Genomic DNA, 19,195 nt, shown 5'->3' with positions numbered 1-19,195 from the left:
GTGTGTTTCCTTGGAGTTTTCTATTTTCCCATGCTTATTTTACATAGTTTTAATTCTTGTGTGCTTATAGTTTTGTATCTTGCTTTAATAGGCAGATGTTTATCAGATATACTTTTTTTTTTGCTATTAAGTAATCTTCCAAATTCTGCTGGGAAGATCTCTTGAGTGAACCTCCCTTCATTTCTTTTTTTTTTTTTTTTAAGTTTTTATTTATTGATTCATGAGAGACACAAAGAGAGAGGCAGAGACACAGGCAGAGGGAGAAGCCCTGGGGGACTTCCCTGCAGGGAGCCGGATGTGGGGCTCGATCCCAGGACCCCGGGGTTCATGCCCTGAGCCAGAGGTGGATGCTCAACCACTGAGCCTCCCAGGCGCCCCAACCTCCCTTAATTTCTAAACCGTGTAACAAAATCACTTTTAAAATAAGAAAATGAATGAATAAAATATGTAAATGAAACATTAATACATAAATATTACTCTTTCTCTTAAGGTTGATCTTGGCAGGGCCTCATGTAGAGGGGTCGAGCCTTCTGGCTCTGAGGCCTGCCACTTGCTATCTGGGGGGTCTCTGATAAATTACCTAACCTCTCTGGACTTTAGTTTCTTCACCTATAAAATGGAGATAATGACAGTCCTACTTTGCTGAAGTGGGATGATGGTCATTGAAATACCTACCGTGGTACCTGTCCCATCATGAGAGCTCAATAAACGCCAGTCATCATTACCGCTATGGTCATTATTATTATTATTTACATTTCCTGAGTGGCTCAGTTGGTTAAGCGTCTGCCTTCCGCTCAAGGGTCCTGGGATCCTGGGTCCTGGGATCAAGCCCTGTGTTGGGCTCAATCAACAGGGCAGTCTGCCCCTGGTTCTCCCTCTGCTTGTGTGCTTCCTCTCTCTCTCTCTCTCAAATAAATAAGTAAAGTCTTTAAAAAAAAAAGTCTTATATTATTATTTACATTTCCAAACATGGTTTTGGTGGAATGTGCACCAGATTAGGAATCAGGAAGTCTGAGCCCTAGACTTGGATGAGCTGTGAACTTGTTGCTGGTTCCCTTACCTATAAAATGGAACATTGAATACCTGTTATGCCTCTTTCAGAAAGAACTTCGGACAAGGTATAAAGTTCTATGAAGGCACGACCTCATGCACACAAGATGACATGCACTTCCTTGTGCCCAGAGAGGCTCAGTCCCATGGCTGTGGCTGGGGAGAGCTGGGGGCCGGATTGCTCCCCACCACCTCTCTGATTACCAGACCTCATCAGAGAAGCCAGTTTTGCCACTTACACCGCTGCTGGCAAAACACAATACCATGCAAGGGTCAGCGCAGTCTTACCCATTGACGCACCGGTGGCCGTCCTAGTCACTGGAGGCCCAGAGCCACGCGGTTCTGCTGAGTTAAGGAAACCCATTCCTCAGGCTTTTTCTTTCTTTTTTTCTTTTCTTTTCTTTCTTTCTTTCCTTTCTTTCTTCTTCTTTTTTTTTTCTTTTTTTTCCCCCCAGTATTCATTTATTTTAGATATCAATGCCATTTGCCCGGCTCAGGTTAGAAGTCGTCAGCATTTCCCATTAGGCTGCTATTTCCAGGGGATGGTAATTTGATCGCAACATTTGTTCTGGGGAGCAACAGGCCAAGGAGAGGTCTCAGCACAAAAGCATCTTCCACCCACTTAAAAACAACAGCCACTGCAACGTGCTCCTTATGTGACCAATTTAAAATGATGAAGGTCGGCAAAAAACACTGATATTTTGAATTCCAGAAGACGGAGGGGGTTGTTTCGACATCGGCATGAAGTTCAAGGCCGCAGGTCACCAAGAGTTCATTCTCTAGCATCGCAGCAGGATTGCACGGGCAGCCAGCTCGCTCCTGGCACAGCCGCCCAGCCCAGCGATCACTCAAGAGATCTTCCCAGCAGAATTTGGAATTTCCTTTCTTCGGGGAAAATGGGTCTGTGCTGCTGCCCCCTTGCCTTCTTCCTCCTTGTCCACCTCTCCGCCCAAGATGGATTCAGGGAGGAAGGGGGACCAGGGTCAGCGCCTCCTTCTTGGGAGTTTGCCCGGAGGGGAGAGCAGGCCTAGGGAGCTGGACGTTGGGGACACACTAATGTTAAGAGGCTGACCTCCCACATTTGCGCACCTTGCCCTGCGTCACCTCACCTGTCATGGTGAGAAAGCAGTCAGGTATGCAGAGGAATGCCCATGGGTGCTGAGTCAGAGGCTGGCTTGTTTATTGGGCACCTACTAGGTGTCCTGCTGGGTGTGCAGAGTTGAACAATAGCATGCTTCCTCTTCCCAGGGAGCCTCGGCTGCGGTGGAAGACAGCCACGGGCGAATGTACAATTGCACACGTGACTAGGATTACCCAGGGGGCCCCGAGACATCCAGAACGGCATCATTTGGGGCAGCAGGTTGGAGAAGCTGTCTCCAAGCAAGTGACCTTTAACTTGAGAAAGGAAGGCTGGGGAAGGGGGCGGTTGAGATGTACTTTAAGAGGCAGAGACTCCAGCAACACCATCTTTTGAACAAATTAAATTAAAAAAGGAGATTGGTTAAAAGGAGGGATTTGAAAGAGTCCAAGGGGAGAATGCAGAGCTAGCTCTTGCAGGGGGTGAGCCGGGAAGCAACTGAGTGGGAGTCTGGGCTCTTGGCCTTTGCTAATAGGGGCCGAGATGTAGTTGCAGCATTTTCCTGTGGTGTTGGCTGGAGTAGGGCACGTGTTGTGTAAAAATTTCTGTCCTGTTCGGTGACCCCCGTCCTGGTTGTTTGGGTAGAGAGAGCAATTCTGTAGGAACTTTGGTCTGCACTCACTGTTTTGGGAGCCATCGTCCTGGAAGCCATCCAGGATCCGCCATCACCTTTGCCAGGGTGAATTCCATGTGAGACCCATCTCACTGCATCACTTCTGGTTCAAAACCTTGTGTGGGGATGTTTGATTGGAGGCCAGGTCAACCCCTGGGTCTTGGTTGCAAGGGATGTGGGAAAACCAGTTTTTGCCTCTGTTTTATGGAGGTGAGGATATTTCCCATAGATAGAAAGGGTGCTGGCCTTCCTATCCAAAGATCCAAAGCATGACTGTCCACTACAGAGTTTATTTTAACAGTGTATGTGAGAAAAGCAGGTGAGGACCCAAGCTAAGGAAGGGGGAGAGGAGGTAGAGAGGAGAAAATGTATTTGAGAGGTAGTGAGGACATAGAATCCACAGAAGCTCATAGCGGATTGGGTGTGAGGCATGAATAAGAGGGAAGAATCCAGTTACTGATCAAATATCTATGCTTTCAAAGAAAAGGATGACTAGTTATTGTGTCAGTGGCTGATAAAGAATCCAATTACCGATCCGTAACACTCTGTCGCTGGGAGTGACTTTCCTGGAGAAATGTATAGAAAGCAGCGTTCATCCGTTCTTCAGCATTACCCGCCATTGTTGCTGGGCCTTTCCACAAGCCACCTCTAGTTTTGTGGGTGCTGCAAGCTAAGACCTTCAGAAACAAGCTAATCAGAGCTCCAAGACAAACAATGAACCAACACACATCTGAAGGGTTACCTTTCCTCATGACGTCACAACACAAGTCTTTTCTTGTGTTTCTCATTCTCACCATCCATCAGTTTCCAAAACTTACTTGGAAGATTTGTCATTAAAACATACCTACAGGGGCCCCTGGGTGGCTCAGTGGTTGAGCATCTGCCTTTGGCTCAGGGTGTGATCACTCCTGGGGCCCTGGGATCGAGTCCCCCATCGGGCTCCCTGCATGGAGTCTGCTTCTCCCTCTGCCTATGTCTCTCTCTCTCTCTCTGTGTCTCTCATGAATAAATAAATAAAGTCTTAAAAAAAAAAACCCATACCTACATACATGGGGTAAACACAAAAGCTAGAACTCCACATCATTACAAGGTTGGAAGAATAAATGCTGAGTAATGAGGACAAGAAAAATTATAAATGAAAATCCAGATTAAAAATGCCAATGAAATTGAGCCTGAAACTTTGATATGATAGTTCTAGCATCAAGAGAGAAGGAAGATTGAATGGATTTTGTCCATGTGTTGTGTATGGACTAATTTGTGTCTCTGTCCCCAGATTCGTATGTTGAAACCTTAACTCCCAATGTTGAAACCTTAAATCCCAACTCCTTAACTCCCGAACAACCTGTGTTTGGAGGATGGGACATTTCCAGAAGTAATTAAGATTAACAGGAGGCTGTAGGGTAGGGCTCTGATCTGACCAGTTAGTGTCCTTATAGAAAAAGACAGACACCAGGGCAGCCCCGGTGGTTCAGTGGTTTAGCGCCGCCTTCCACCCAGGGTGTGATCCTGGAGACCTGGGATCAAGTCCCACGTTGGGCTCCCTGCATGGAGCCTGCTTCTCCCTCGGCCTGTGTCTCTGCTTCTCTCTCTCTCTGTGTCTCTCATGAATAAATAAATAAAATCTTAAAAAAAAAAAGGAAGAAAGAAAGCAAACCTCTCTCTCAGTTCTGAGCTCAGAGTCACTCACCCTGGAGGTTACTTAGATGAGAGACATCGAACCACGCATTAAAATTTGAGAGCAGTGCATCAAAACACACAATGATGACCTTCCAATGGTTCCTGATCAAGAGCCAATGCTTAAAAGTCAAAAGTAGGGTTCTTCGAAGAGATTTTGAGACCACATCATATCATAGAGACGCTGTGCTCCAGGCCCTGGGAACTGGCAGGAGGTGTGTAGCAGTCAGGAGCGAGGTGGCTCTCCTGTCAGCATCCAGAACTTGGCATTACTCCCAGCCCATGTTTTCTGGGTGGCGGCCCACAAGTTGGAACATCCACGAGGGCGTGGGGTGTATGTGTGGGAGAGAACGTCACATGGGCCAAATGGCAGAGAAAGGGTGAGCACAGAGTCAGAGAAATGTCTGATCAAGGTCACAGAAGAGAGAATATTTTCAAGAGCCAGACGGGTGGGTCTGGGTGTTGAGTGGGCCCAGGGGGGACACTGTCTGTGTCCGACAGATTCCCTGCAAGGACATCCTGCATGTCGAAAACCATCGAAAGCAGAATTAATCCAGAGGACCCCCGGGCTGCGGGCCTCACATGCTGCAAGATTATGACTCTCCTTTATCAACGATCCTGTTCCCATCACAGCTAACGAGTCAAATGGAAGTAGTCAGCGAGTATCCAAGTGCAGGTCATGTCAGAGCCCTTAACTCCCCCAAACACGGCTTCTTTAAAGTAGTAACGCCGCTGTCAGGGCTGTGTCACGAGAGTCTGGAGAATGGAGAGCCTTCCCACTGCTGCAGAGTGCCATTTTCTTTTTCTTTTCTTTTTCCTTTTTCCCCCCATTTTCTTGGGCTTTCTAACGGTGTGTCCTTCAGAGGGGTTTCTAAATGGGTTAACAACACCCTCCCTGGAAGTGCTTGGTCAGGATATTTGTCGCTTCTTTGCAGCCGTGGCAAATGCACACAGGGATTGAAAGGCCCACTTCATGCAACATTGCTCAAAGGATTTGAGGATTCCATTACTGCACAAATCTTTTAATTAAAGCCGGTTCCTCCGGGCCCCTGTTGTCCGGGCCCAATCCACAGTGTCCCTGGCGACCTTGGGAGGGTTGATTAATTGACGGAGTTGGCAGTGCAACCATTCCTTCAAAGATCTCAAGATATATCTGTTAAAACAAAAATGCCCCTGGACACCAGATGGTCCTGAGTTTGCCGTGGTTCTTAAAATTTATCTGCAACTTTTCCCCAGTGTGACTCATGCCGGCTGTCTTCCACTCACTAGCTGTTTCGACCCATCACCCTGCCTCTCTGGGGCAGAGAACTCTTCAACAACGAGGTATTTTTGGAAACTCAAGAGGGCGTTTTTGCAATTTGGCCATAAGAACTAACGTCCTCCACTGGGTCCCAGTCACCGTCGACATCAAAGTGGCCAGATTTTTGAAAACTATCTCTGCCTTGGCTTCTCAGGGATTCAGCAATAGGCAATTATATCTGGGAAGCACCAGCGTCTCGATTCCGCTTGCAGAAGAGTGAAGTGAAGGGAAGCTGGAAAAATCAGAAAAATCAGGCGGGCGCATTGTTCCCTGGCAACCCTTAATGGTGACCGTAAATGCTTCCTCTTTATAATTCTGGGCAGCGGCTCTTCGCCTTTGCCAGCGCCCTGCAGATGACACTCTGGCGAAGCTGAGTTCTGAGGCATCTTTAAAGAAAGCTGAGAGACGAGAGAATTTAACCAAAGGCAAACTAGTATTTTTATTTATTTATTTATTTAAGATTTTATTTATTTATTCATGGGAGACACAGAGGGAGAGGCAGAGACACAGGCAGAGGGAGAAGCAGGCTCCCTGCAGGGAGCCCGATGCAGGACCCGATCCTGGGACCCCAGGGTCACGCCCTGAGCCGAAGGCGGATGCTCAACTGCTGAGCCCCGCAGGTGTCCCGGAATAGGTTTCTTCTCAATGAAGGCAAACATTTATCAGAATCCTTGCAACCAAGTGGCGTACGGATGGCTAGTGTGCAAGAACTCAGTCTGGTGTGCAGGAGGAAGGTTAAATAGTAAGTATACAGAACGTGTCTGGTGTCCGTCAGATGGTTTTCGCACGTGCACTCGTTTGCACACAAAGAACTATGCGGATATGATGTAGAAGTGGATGTATTCACTACGTGGATCTGGAAGAGTACGTTTGGCTGGTAAGACTTATAGGAGATACAGTGAAAGTACATCAGACTGTACGATCCGGGGCATCCGGGTGGCTCAGCAGTTGAGCATCTGACTTCGGCCCAGGGTGTGATCTGGGGTCCTGGGATCGAGTCCCACATCGGGCTCCTTGCAGGGAGCCTGCTTCTCCCTCTGCCTGTGTCTCTGCCTCTCTCTCTCTCTGTCTGTGTCTTTCATGAATAAATAAATAAAATAAAATAAAATAAAGGCTCTACAATCTTGCAACACGCAAAAGGAAGTGAGTTAAGGATGCAGCCGGAGCCCGGGTGTGTAGGTTAGTGGTCTCGGCTAAGCGTGGATGACACCAGGTTCTCTCCTGGTTATCCAGGTAATAGTACCCCTTCCTCTCATGCTAATGACATTATAACGAGCAAAACCACATGCACATAAAGCACATGAGAAGGATGGGAGAAGACAAAAGGTTGAGCGACTTGTTCAAGAGGTAGAGTTGTGAGCTTGGACTTGCACATGGCTATCGTCTCTCCCTCTGGCCTGATCAAGACGTGAAAAAAGCCGAGTGCTGGGCCTCCCGCATTGCCTCGGTCATCCTACCCGTTGCCATGGCTATGCCGACGTGTCTATAGGCCAGGGGTGCGAGAACGTTTTGAGGTTGGCGTGAGCTGCCCACAGATTGGAGCCTTGGCGGCTCTCCCTCACCCGACTGCCTCCAGATAGGGATGGGTACCTGGGACTGTAGCGCGGACTGAATTTACGTCTCGTGTGGGTTTCCATGCATATGAAACAGGTACCGTGAACAAGCCTGGGATGGAATTACACACCAGCTTTGTGACCCTCCCACCCTCCCATTAAATATGCTCCCTGGGGAAGAGGACAGTCCTGCCCCTGCCCGCAGGTAGAAGCTCAGGCTGCTCCTATTCACTCACAAGTCACACCTAGACGGTAGCACGTCCTTTGATCACTTCCAGTCATAAGCAAAGCATCAGTTCTAGTAATTTAAAAATGCTCAGTCCCACTGAGGGGAATGATCACTCTCAGGTTTTCCGGTAAGGTGAGGAAATTGAGTTTTAGGGAGAATCATGGGTCTCCTAAAAGTCTCAGAGGCAGAGAGTAGGGAAGCCAGGATTTAGACCCATGACCCACGTCCTTGTCACTGTGCAGGCCACACTCCTCCTCTCCACCGGGTGCATCCAAGAAGATCCTCTCTCACTCTCTTTTCTCTCTAACCTGTTTTATCTACCCCTTGAGCAAGTGATGAGTAAAGGGTTGAAAACCAGTTGCATCCCAGTCTCTTAGCACGTCCCACGTAGTTGGTGTGTTAGAGGCAGGACTCCGAGATCACCCTGGAAAAGCAGCGTTTACCACTCTGTCCCACTAGGGAAAGAAGAGAATTGTCGACAAGCAGGGCTTCTTCGCCTGCGGTCCATGAGTAATCTCCGGGTGGGAAGATAAGTATTTCCTTTTAGATACCTTTTTTTGTGTCGCTCTGTAAATTATCTTTGTGAAAACAACAGGTTCTTTCTAAATGTAAAAATGTCTTCTGATGTGCGGTTTCACTGCAAAGCGACATAGGATGGAAAGGATGTTACTGCACGTGGTTAGTAAGAGACGCACCCGTGATTCCCCCAACTTCCTGTTGATCAGAGGAGCTTCCCGTATTGTGATACACACACCTGCTTTTTTTCGTTTTTTTTTTACATAAGGCCTAGTGTAAGTTGGAAAATACAGTGAAAATAAGTGATGCCCAAATTTATTTATATCTTTCATTTCGAGTTTTATCAATGAAAATGCTGAGGATCTCTGCCTGCCATGCCCCCCAAAAAGCCCTTGTATTTTTTATGTGGCAAAATTAGGTCTGTCTATCCTAAAACTATGCTGGATGATGCAAATGTTTTACATGGGAAGACTTGATTTTTTAAAAAAGATTTATTTACTTTAGAGAAAGAGAAAGAGAGAGGGGGGCGGGGGCAAAGAGAGAGGAGAGAGAGAACCCCAAGCAGACTCCCACCTGAGTGCCGAGCCTCACGACCCCGAGATCACAACCTGAGCTGAAATCAAGAGTTGGACTCTCAACCAACTGAGCCACCAGGCGCCTAGAGAAGACTTGATTTTATGAGGCTGGAACTGTATTTAAATTTGTGTTGTTAGAATAAAAAAAAAAAAAAAAATCTTAAAATAGGGGATCCCTGGGTGGCGCAGCGGTTTGGCGCCTGCCTTTGGCCCGGGGCGCGATCCTGGAGACCCGGGATCGAATCCCACGTCGGGCTCCCGGTGCATGGAGCCTGCTTCTCCCTCTGCCTGTGTCTCTGGCTCTGTCTCTGCCTGTGTCTTTGGCTCTGTCTCTCCTTCTATCTCTCAAGAATAAAAAAAAAAAAAAAAAATCTTAAATTTGTGTTGTTATAAAAAAACAAAAACAAAAACAAAAACAAAAAAAAAACCCCAAAATTGTGTTGTTTTACACAAAATCCTTTTGTTAAATATCTTTTCTTTTTCTCTTTCTTTCTTTCTTTTTCTTTTTTCTTTCTTTTTCTTTTTTTTTTTTTTTTTTTTTTTTTGGCTCTCTGCCCAGGGTGGAGCCCAACACAGGGCTTGGACTCATGACTATGACATTGAGACCCCAATCGACCTCAAGAGTAGGATGCTTAAGTGACTGAGCCACCCAGGTGCCCCATCTCCTGTTACGTATCTTACACAATTGTTTATTCACCCTTCAAGTAAAGGAAACGGTATATATGTAGTAAGAGCGATCTGGGGAAGTCCTTGTTCCATGGATTTGACCTCACTTACTTGGGACTTGGAGCAGATGAAGAAAATTGAAGCAATGCTTCTGTCGAATGGCAATGCCCTTCTGGAATTGTTGACATTTCTTTTAATGTGCTGTCCTATGAGGATTTGTTGTTTGGAGCTACCGCAGCCATTTTGTGACCTCGAGGGGGAGGCCCAGAGTATTGCAGAGAAGCTGACCCAGAATTGCGACATTATTGAATTGCTAAATTAACACTGGATCTCCCCATCTTTCGATTACTTGGGCGAATACACATTCTTAGGATTTAAACCTCCTTAGTCGGATATTCTGTCACTTGCCTTCTGCAACAGGAGCCGTGATTCAAACCTTCTCTTGGAGAATAAAGTTGCTCCTTGGCACAAGTCTTTTCTTACTGGCAGAAAGCCTCAGGGGGTACTGATTCTTTTGTGACTTAGCAGTGAATATTTTCCAAAGGAAAAGTCAAATTGATCGGATATTAAAGATAACACTCACAGACCATGTCAAACTGTATATTGCAGTTTCAATTTCTGTTTCAAGGCAAACACCATTACATTTTTAAAATTGAAATTTACTTTTGAGCAGATTTAGGATTGAGTTTTGTGCTATTCCACTTTTTTTTCTTCTTGGAGTTAATAATTACTTTTTTGAATAATTAACTTAAAGTAAGAAACATTTTTTTTTTTTTTAAGAAAAAACACACTGAGCATAGGTGAAGTTCAGTTGACCTTTGAACAACACAGGGGTTGGGGCACTGACCCCATACATGTCAAAAATCATGTATTACTCGTGACTTCCCTCAAAACTTGACTATAACCTACTGTTGACCAGAAGCTTTACCGAATACTGTAAACAGCCAATTAACACATATGTTGTATCCTACATGTACTATATACCGTGTTCTTATGATGAAGTAAGCTAGAGAAAAGAAAGTTATTAAAATCATAAAGAAAAGTAAATATATTCATAGTGCTGTACTGTATTTATTGTAAAAATCTGCAAATAAGAAGACCCATGTATTTCAAACCCATGTAGTTCAAGGGTCAACTGTAAATACATTTTTAAAGTAATAAGATAATTGCATATAATTTTTCCCCACTTATGTTTTAATGAGAATTTTTTTTTCCTGGGGAGGGATTCTATATCTTTTGTTAGATGCTCAAATAAATCTGAAAGAGAAAAAAGTTCTCTTGTGGAAAGTCTACCTGATGGGATGTTGTAGGACAGAGTGACACCAGCCCTATTGGGAAAGAAATTTGAGGGGATCCCTGGGTGGCTCAGCGGTTTAGCACCTGCCTTCGGCCCAGGGCGTGATCCTGGAGTCCCAGAATCGAGTCCCACATCAGGCTCCCTGCATGGAGCCTGCTTCTCCCTCTGCCTCTGTCTCTGCCTCTCTTCCTCTCTCCCTCTCTGTGTCTCTCATGAATAAATAAAATCTTAAAAAAAAAAAAAAAGGAAAAGAAATTTGAATTTAGGACACAATGTGGCACAGTGGGTGAAAGTGTGGCTTTTAGACTCTGACACCTCTGAGAATCTCTGCTTTCTAATGCAAAAAAGGCAGAAGTGAAATAACCCACCTCATAGGTTTGATATGGTGCATATATCATGCATTGAATGTGAAATGATCTTATTGTGTATAATGACTATAAAGCAATTAGCATTATTTCTGGAATATAATATGAGCTCAAAAAATAATGACCAATCACCTTGTGCATTTTGAGGACCCCCTGCAGGGTGGGGTGTTGCTGCCAATGGATGCCCCCAAGGTGAAGAAGGGAAGATAGGTCTAGGAGTTGGAGTCAACAGAGATGAGTAGAACATGCATGGGGTTGTCTAATCCTGCCTTTGGCACTCACCTTGTGACTTAGAACAAATTACCTCCCTTCTCTGAGCCTCAATTTCTCTATCTGCCAACTGGGGATAAACTTGTCTACCTCAGGAGGATGTGGTGAAGGTTATAGAGGAGATGTGCCTGTAGAGAGAGTACCTGGGCCAGTGGAGGTGTTCAGGGGATGAAAGCTATCTCCTCCTCCCTCAGCCCATCTACCTCTACCCTAGTTCTACCTTTGCTCCTGGCCAGTGACCTGGATGTCCACACATGGGTGTAGTTGAATAAATGGAATGTTCCAGATCAGTGCTGATGCATAGGAAGACTGAGGTCTAGCCAGTGGTTGTTACGTCGTGACCTGGTGGAGGCTCTTCTTGCCCTGCCTTCATCTAACCCATCCCACTCTGTGTCCCCATGGGGCTCTGGAGCAGCAGGAATCTGGAGCACCTCCCAGTATCTGAGGTTCACACTGGGAGGAGGGGAGCCAGCCGAGGTGGTGGGAGCTGGCGTTAACTCTTGTGTTTGTGAAAAATCATTGCTATTGTCATTGGCATTATATTGAGGCAGCTCTGTCGCTTTCCAGGAAGCTTTAAGGGGATGGAGGGAGGGGACCAAATCGAAATGGAGAGCTTGTGACGCCTGAGTGGCGCTCAGCGGTTGGGCATCTGCCTTCAGCTCAGGTCATGATCCCAGGGTCCTGGGATCGAGTCTCACATCAGGATTCCTGTGAGGAACCTGCTTCTCCCTCTGCCTGTGTCTCTGCCTTTCTTTCTATGTCTCTGATGAATATATAAATAAAGTCTTAAAAAAAAATGGAGGGAATACCAGTCAACTCATTCAATACCTCAAGCGCACACTTTGGATCCCTCCTTTCATCCTCGTCAACTTGGTGGCCTCACCCTGTGGTCTTCTTCTCTATAGCATTTATCACACCTTGAAACGACAGTAGATATTTCCTTGTTGTTTGTTGTTTGACTTTCTTCTAGGAAATACATTGCACAAGGGCAGGGACTAGATCAGGTTTACTGAGCCTAGAACAGTGCCTGGCACACTGAAGGTGTGTAACCGTATTATTGGTTGAACAAAACATTGGATGTTTCAAGGAAGTTATGATTAAAAAAATAATTTGAGTTGATATGGCAAAGGTAGATTATATTCAAAGCCTCAACTTTTGCTAGATTTCTACCCACTTTTATTACAGATGGACACTTGCTGGGCCCAAGCTCCTATTTGCTGACCCATGTCTACACCACCAGCATAATACATCCCCTCCCTGTTGATCTCAGGTGTGGCCACACGATTTGCCTTAGTCAATGAAATGTGAATGGAACAAATGTGCCTCGTCTCCGGGCAAGAACATTCCGAGCGAGCCCGTGATTCATCCTGCTCCTGTTTTCCCCCTCTGTGATCTTGGGATCGCGCAGCGAGACGGACCTTCTGTCAGGGTTCCTGCAGGCCTCTGAGGGGCCACGAGATGCAGAGCTCCCTTGTCACCCCGTGATGGGCACGGGGTGTGAGTGAGAAGAGAACTCGGTTGTCTTCGCCAAGCTGACCGGGTTGTTTCTGCAGCACAACCGAGCCTGTCCTGATGGGTCCAGTGCTCCTTTCTGTCCTCCCTGCTTTAGCCACTCACGCCTCTGACCCCAAGTACAGGCCTGGAGGGAAGGAAGTGTATTCCCGGAGAGCCTTCCGAGGGCCCGGGGCGGTGTAAGCGCTGCTCCTAAAGCCATTCTCTTTCAGCCTCTCAAACAGCCGGGTGGGCAGGGACTCCTAGCTTGAACCCAGAGCTGAGTAAACTGAGGCTCGGAGAAGCTTCAGCGCCCAGTGCGGGGTCCCCGTAGTTTCCACTCCAAACCTCTCCCTCTTTGCACTATGGCAACGATCTCTCGATCTCTTTGCTGAAAGGCTGGCTAAGGTCATCCTGGGAGAGATGCTTTTAGATCTTTAAAAAAAAATAATAACCTTTACTAATGACCTGGTAATTGTTTTTATAGCTTCCCAATGAAGTGTGAAGTGTTCTAAGAGACAACACAGGACAATTTCCTCTGATGATGGAGTTTTCCAAAGAACGACTGCTTCGCTCCTCTGGGCTTCTGCTGCCCTGACTTGGGAGTGACATTAAACGGATGCTGAGCCCAAGGCCCGGCAACTTCAAACAAGCCGCGCAGGTTGGAAGGCTTGTCGGCTCAGCCTTGTCTTTAGTCGAAAGCATTAGCTGTCTTCCTTTTTCTTTTATAAATGGTCACATAACAGCACATGAACAAATAGTAAATAGCTGGCAGTTATCCAGCACTTACCCTGTGCTACGACAGGGCTCGTGACTCAGCGTCACCGTCCTCCCCAACCGGGGCCCAGGGCAGGGCCCAGCCCGTGGCGAGGGCTCCAGAAATATCTCTGCAATGAATGAATTATCCACAACAAACATTTGTTGGATCTGCTGCTTTTTTTTTTTTTTTAAGATTGTATTTATTTATTCATGAGAGACACAGAGAGAGGCAGAGACATAGGCAGAGGGAGAAGCAGGCTCCCCGCAGGGAGCTCAACACAGGACTCGATCCCAGGACCCCGGGGTCACAGCCTGGGCCCAAGGCAGCGGCTCCACCGCTGAGCCCCCCGGCGTCCCACACCGTGTGTTGTTAATCCCAGGTTTGTTCTGTTCTCACTGCTTGGCCAGGCACGATGTGTCCCGGCGTAAGAGGTGACACGCCCATCACAGACCCTCGGACGTCCTGACCGGGCTGGGCTCTGCTGCCTCGCTTGGCCAAATAGCAGTCCACACGTGCCATGAAAGCATTTTTAAAAAATGGGGATGAATATCCAAATTGGCAGACCTTGAGCAAAGCGGGTTACCCTCCGAAATGTGGGTGCAGCTCAGGCGACGAGCTGGAGGCCTTCAGCGAGAAAGCCGAGGTCCCTGAAGCCGAGGGACCCGCCTCCGGCTCGGCTGGGCCGCAAGACAGAGGCAGCCCGACCGCGGCCCTGCGTGGTTTGCACGTGCCAGGCCCACAGGCGCCCCAGCCTATCTCTTCAGATCCACGCCCCAGCCCCTCTGCGCACACCCACTTGCAGACACACGTATTTACATATTTATATTTACATTTATTATGTATGTACGCACTAAGGTCTTGTTTCGCCGGAGAACCCTAACACAAAACCTCAGTGAGGCCTTTTGGGTAGGTACGACAACGAGGGCAGCTCCCCCCCCCCTTTTTTTTTTTTTAAGATTTTATTTATTTATTCATGAGCGACACACAGAGAGAGGCAGAGACACAGGCAGAGGGAGAAGCAGGCTCCATGCAGGGAGCCCGATGTGGGACTCGATCCCTGGTCTCCAGGATCATGCCCTGGGCTGAAGGCGGCGCTGACCCGGGCTGCCCCCGTTCTCGAGTGCCTCCTGTCCTTGAGCCTGCTCCTATGACCTTCCCCAGCCCCTCCGCACTGAGCACCAATCCTCTATCTTACAATCGAAGAAACCAAAATGAGTTGAAGTAACCCCCCGAGGTCAGAAAGCTAGATAGTGACAGACGATGGAGCCGGGTTTCCAGGGCTAGGCACTCAGACAAGTATTTCTGGATTCATCTAGCAATCGATTTAAGGTACTCCAAGATTGCATCAGAGCAAAAATTAGGTGACTGGCTGTGTTTTTCCAATATGATATTTTACCCATCAGGAAACAGCAGTCCACAGACACCTGGGTGGCTCAGGGTGTGATCCCTGGGGTCCCAGGATCGAGTCCGGCATCGGGCTCCCCGCAGGGACCCTGCTTCTCCCTCTGCCTGTGTCTCTCTCTCTCTCTCTCTCTGTGTGTCTCTCATGAATCAATAAATAAAAATCTTAAAAAAAAAAAAAAAAAGGTCCCGGCAGTCCATTTGTCCACTGTTATCTGGGTAGACACAGTATAATACTTGAGCTAAAAGGAAAGGAAAGCTTTCTGTTTCCTGGTTTCCCAAAAGCGCTGCAGAGAGGACTCCGAAATCTGTCACCTGGCACCTGGAAGACCACAGTGCATTTGTGTGACAGAAAACCAAAGCCGCTCCCTTTCCGGTTGGTCCTGGGTTTGGACGTTGGGCCCCAGGGTGGTGCGCGGCTGAGAGCGATGACAAACGATCCTGGGGCCACCACTGTTCCAGGGAGATGGAAAGGAGACGGGGTTTGAGAGGGGCCACCACCTGTCCCCCCGTAGCCTGTGTACTCAGCGCCGTTGATGTCACCTGCCGCATGTCCACAAATAGGTAAAATCTCGGGACAATCGGCTCTCCATCTTTCTCGGGGAAACTTGATGTGATCTTTGGAAGTTAAGACAGAGAGAGAGAGAGAGAGAGAGAGAGAGCGAGAGAGGGAGAAAAGGCGGGATCCTCCTTCGTACGCACTTATTTTTAGCTCCTCTCTCTTTTGCAGAATGGCTAACGCCAACTCAAACTATTTCTGCAAGGAGTGGCTGGGGACAAAGTGGGGCTGTGGGCAGGCTCCTGGAGCTGGCTCCCGGGAGCAGGTGAGATGCAAGCGAAAGCAATGGCTTTGCAGCCACCTTTGACGTAAGTGCTGGAGATTTCTTCAATTAGCTTAATCCTTTCCTCCTGACGCGCACTTTATAGGAAAGCAAATGCCATAATTATCCTCCCCCGTCCTCGCTAATCCCCGTCTGCGTGGCATGCCGACAGATGCTTCTCTGGCTGCCTGCGCTGCCTGCCTCTCGGAGCCTGGTGTCACGATGAGGCGGGCTGTGTGTGACAGATTGCTAAATCTGGCCTCCTGCATGCAGGGGACTCGGTGTTTCAAGTGGCACCGGCTGCTCGCACCTCCCCTCCGGGCCGCGGCAGGCCTGGCTCTGGGCAGGCCCAGAAAGTTCTGGAGGGCCGCCTTGTGACGCAGGAAATCCCTCGCAGAGCAGGCCAGCCCTGGGCCGCTGGCTGAGTCCGCCGTGGGTAGCTTGCCTCGCTTAGGATGTAAATCTGGGACCCTGCCTGGGACAAGCTTCTCTCCTCGGGCGACAGCGTCGAGCCCCGACACCAGGGCAAGCACAGGGTGACTGTTTCACAGCCAGCGGCATAGTGCCTGGCCCTGCCCTCTTGTCTAAACACAACGGGGCACAGGCTGCGTGCAGACGCTTATTCATCTATTTATCTATAATTTACGTGTTGGATCTGGAAACGGGTCTCCACTAGAATTCAGTCCCACCTCACACCCTGTAACGTCTGAGCTCATTCCCGAGCCTCAGTTTCCCCGTCAGTAAATTGGTCTTTCTTTGCAGGATCTTTGTGAGGACTAAGTAGCAAATGCCACGCGCCTCCTCTACAGCAGGAGCTCAGTACGGGTGCTGCGTTCCTGGGACTGACTGGCGTGTGAACATCACTGCTACCACTACTCACGTGCGCCTCTCTAGTGTCGTAGTGCATTATAATTTTCAAGATAGTTTCATATAACATCTCTTCAGCTGTGGAAAACTGGATATTATGTCCCCAACCTTTTCTTTCTTTTTTTTTTTTTTTCCAGATGAGGTTTGATAGTGCTTGAGATCACGGAGACCAGGGGTTGGCAAACTGTGGCCAGGGCCCCAAATTTGGCCCACTGTCTGATTTTGTAAATAAAGTTTTATTGAAACACAATCATGTCCACTCAGTTATGCATTGTCTGTGGTCACTCTTGTGCTGCAAAGACAGAGCTGGGGAGTTGGGGCTTCCTTTAGCCCACCCCACAAGCACACGACAGGGCCAGTTGTGGGATCTGGAGCTTCTGATTTTGGAGGAACTTCTAATGAGGGCTTGTTCCCACTCTTGTCTCCACGTAAACATTTCTTGCTACTTATTATATGCTCTCTATCCGATTCCTTCTTCTTTTCCCCGCTGTCACCAACACCCTATAGTCTCAGAGCAGAAGCTCCTCGGGTCCTGGGGTGTGTGGACTGGAGCTGCTTAGACACTCGGTGCCATCGACCCCACGGGCACAGAATCCAGCTCTGGTGGCCCCTTCCTGCTGCCTTCCTTCCCCCGCATGCTCCCCAAGAACCTGTTGTGCCTGAAGCCCAGTCCCAGAAGCTGGGGAGACACCAGTAGATGACAAGTCTTGGCCTTCAAGGCTCAGTGGGAGGAAGAGGATCAGAAAGTGAAGAACTAATGATAAAACTGAGCACACAGTCTGTTGAGGGAATGCAAATCACTGAGTAGGTCTGCAGTGTGAACTGAGAGGGAACTTGGGGAAGTGGCCAAAGCTGGCGAAGCAGAGTGGGGAAAGATCCTTCTGGGCCTTAGAACACATCCTCTGGTGTTGGGGTGTTTCTGAGGGCAGTAAGCAGTCCCTGGGGGCTCAAAGCAGGGAGGCCTCCAACCTGCTCCTCACCTCTCCTCACCCCAGCCTCTGCTGCACTTAGCGGATGCACAGTCTCCTGAGCCTCCATCCTGGCTCCATGCACACCATGGTCCCGGGACATAGCAGCTCCTCGGCCCTACTTCAGGCCTGGGGTGTGTTTACTGCTCACAGCTCTGCCTTCAGGAGAATGGATATGGGGAGGGTCCTGCGCAGGCCCAGCGTGGGCTCAGGGCTGAAGATTCAGGAATGTAGAGGCCTGGGTGTCTGCATGGCAGTCTAGAATTTGTGGTTGGGGCAGAGGGTGGTAAGGAAAGGAGTGGGGGCCACAGGCTTTAGTGGCAACATGCCCTTGGCCCGCAGTCTCCTTGTCTATCGGGAGGACTGCAGTGAAAGGAGAGCCAGAGCCAGACCCTTTTGAGAGCAGAGCCCAGGAAAGAAGCCCAAGGGCAAGGATGGTCTCATGTCACGAGATCAGGTAGGGCAGGGGCAAGCCTTGGCTGCTGTTACAGTTCATGGGATGTCACCGCTGGTCTGAACCCGGTGGAGGACACAGGGCTGCAGACAGAGAGTAGGGCTGCAGAGGAGGAGTCGCTAGGCCCGATCTTCCCAGCTGCTGCTGTGGTCTTGACTCTGCTGACTCTGAGCAGCTCACTCGCTGCAGCTGGAGAGGCTGCCGTCTACACCACCTACCCTCAACCCCCCAATCCCGGGGCAGATCCCGGACGTGGAGGATGGAGGATTGCAAAATGGGAAATACAGGGTTCTGATGAAAGTGCGTACCTCTGTAAGGAAGTGAGATCCTAAGGCAGGCAGGCTATGGCTCAGAAGAAAGTGGGGATGGGTGCAGAGAAGAGGCAGGGACAAGTGTCGGGAGGTGTAGGCATTGCAATATCTGCCCATGTTCTCTCTGCCAAGAGTCAAAGGGCAAGGTGACCAGTGACAAAAGGTAGGTTGGATGGGGGCACCTGGGTGGCTCAGTGGTTGAGCTTCTGCCTTTGGCTCAGGTCATGATCCCAGGGTCCCAGGATCCAGTCCCACATAGGGCTCCCCACGGGGAGCCTGCTTCTCCCTCTGCCTGTGCCTCTGCCTCTCTCTCTCTTGTTCTCTCTCTCTCTCTCTCTCTATCTCTCTCTCTGTGTCTCTCATGAATAAATAAATAAAATCTTAAAAAAAAAAAGGTAGGCTGGCCCTAGGCTGTGTGTCGCATTTGTATACAACTCCGTGTGTGTGTGAGCACGCATGTGCACTCGTATGTGTTAGATAGGCAGGAAGGGCCTGTAGGAGACACCTCTTGAAGTGACACATACAAGAAGGCTGCATATTTGCCCAGCAAGTCAGGGAACCATCAACCTCAATGCTCACCTCCTCTCTCCTGGTGTGGGGAGGCACAGGTCCAGAAAGAACTCAATTCCCCCTAAAAAATTGAAGACAAAAAGCAACAACACATACACATGTACGTAAGTAAAAGGGAAAAGAATTGCTAACACCTCTTCATCCCCCACCCTGAAGAGAACCCGACTTTTGTCCCATCCAAGCATCTGAAATGTAGGCGAGAGGGACACGAAATAGTTGCCAATCATGCTGTTTTTAACGAGTTTGTGCCCGAGGCCGTGATAGCCCCAGAGGACTCCTGGGTCAAGTTATCTATAGTTGGAACAT

General features: G+C 48.6%; 1 long non-coding RNA gene across 2 annotated transcripts; it reads left to right on the top strand.

Annotated features, from left to right (window-relative positions):
- The first annotated feature begins 522 nt into the window (after window positions 1-522).
- LOC121489044 lies at window positions 523-16,818 on the top strand. Of its 2 annotated transcripts, none has more exons than XR_005987251.1 (3): window positions 523-1,950; window positions 15,629-15,765; window positions 16,482-16,818. It is a non-coding gene; the product is annotated as an uncharacterized LOC121489044 (long non-coding RNA). The 2 variants fall into 2 exon arrangements; XR_005987250.1 differs by having other exon boundaries at window positions 525-1,950; window positions 15,629-15,722.
- The last annotated feature ends 2,377 nt before the right edge of the window (window positions 16,819-19,195 follow it).

This window comes from Vulpes lagopus, chromosome 4 (assembly GCF_018345385.1).
Source record: "Vulpes lagopus strain Blue_001 chromosome 4, ASM1834538v1, whole genome shotgun sequence".
In the NCBI taxonomy this organism is placed as follows: domain Eukaryota; kingdom Metazoa; phylum Chordata; class Mammalia; order Carnivora; family Canidae; genus Vulpes; species Vulpes lagopus.
This window is presented reverse-complemented; position numbering and strand designations above follow the sequence as displayed.